A 1,583-nucleotide genomic window follows, 5' to 3' on the forward strand; every position below is an offset into this window, starting at 1 on the left:
TTCTACAACATGCCAGCCCTTACTACAAATCCCACCCACATGGATGTGCCCTCCCCTGTTCCCCTCTAGCTCTGCACCTCAAGTGGCCACTCTTTCAACCTCCATTGGAAGTTATAGCTTAGAATTCAGGCAAATCATTTCTTTTTTTTAACCTCTGGGCTTCCTCAAAATCTGAGACACCATTTGCACCAAATGATATAAGTTTATGTGGCTTTACAAATTAGGGGTAGTTGAGCTAATGCCAAACTCCTAAAAACACATTCACTAATCAGCTATTCATTAATCAAGTGATAGAGATTCATGAGAGATTCAGTCCAAATGTGTTCTGGCGAGTCAGGGTTTGTCCTGAACCTATCCAGCACCTACAGAAGAATGCAGAAATCAGAGCCAGGTGACATTCCAGGTAAAGTCCAAACTCCCCTGTCTGATACCAAGGTGCCCCCACAGACTCTCCCTGTGGATCTCCCCATCTCCACTTCCATCTCCACCATTACCCCCACCTATACCTGAGACTCCCTACCTCCCTGTACATGGACACATAGCATATACTAACTCAAATTATTGTTTTTATCCTGTTCGCCCAAATAGATGGGAAACTTTTTAGGGTGAGTGCCATGTCTCCCATCTCTTTAAGGCTTTCTCAATCAATAACTATTTTTTAAATGTAGCAGAATGTCATGCGATCTATAGCACCCACTGTATTTACCCTTATATTCTCTCTTCTGCCATAAAACTGCATCTGGTTTATCACATCTGAATTAGGTAATAACTTACTCACCAGCACATGTGAACAATGAATAAGTTATTATACTCCTCTTATTAGGAAATACGCATTAGGAGAGGCTTCAAGAGTTTCTTTTCACTTCAAGCCATGAACTCTGATGTCTGATACAAAGTTTTCTCTGTCCTTTAACCACTTTTATTTGTAAGAAGTTCAGGGAAGATAGAAACATGTATGGGAAATCACAGAAACAGGTAAGTCAAGCCTAAGACAGCTGCTCAATTCCTTTCCATAGGATGATGAAGAAAGAGGAAAAACTCATTTAATGAGGGTGAAGCCATGTTACCATGTACACACACAAAAAGGTTTATAAAAAAGTAAGCAAAAAGAATTATCTGTTGAAGACACCTGCTCAGCTCAGCGTGGAAAACGCAGGGAGGAATATGCCACAGCACAGAGAACAGGACTCTCATGACCTGTTGGGAATGTCAAAGAAAATCAGAGACCAGATCAAACAAGGCTCACATTTGTCCCTCTGGTTTCACAGGCATGTTGATCACAACCACCTGCAGGAAATGAGTCAGTCCTGGCAGAACTTGTCACAACTCAACTTTAATCAGCTCTGCTGCAGTCTGAAGGAAGCGTCACTGTCCTCCCACAAAAAAAGTGGGCCACCTATGGCATGAAAGCATAGAGGGAGAGTTCTGAGTTGCACAGTCGAGAGACGTCTGGGGCAGGGTGCCCATGGGAAAAGAGGAAGGGCGGTACCAGAGGACAGAAAAGTGAAACCCATTGAGCAGCCTATGGTGATCTGGTTCCCGGGGACAGGTAATCCCTGAAGTATCGTGGATTCAGCTGTGCT

The sequence above is a fragment of the Nannospalax galili genome, unplaced genomic scaffold (assembly GCF_000622305.1).
Source record: "Nannospalax galili isolate Female #2095 unplaced genomic scaffold, S.galili_v1.0 scaffold291, whole genome shotgun sequence".
In the NCBI taxonomy this organism is placed as follows: Eukaryota; Metazoa; Chordata; class Mammalia; order Rodentia; family Spalacidae; genus Nannospalax; species Nannospalax galili.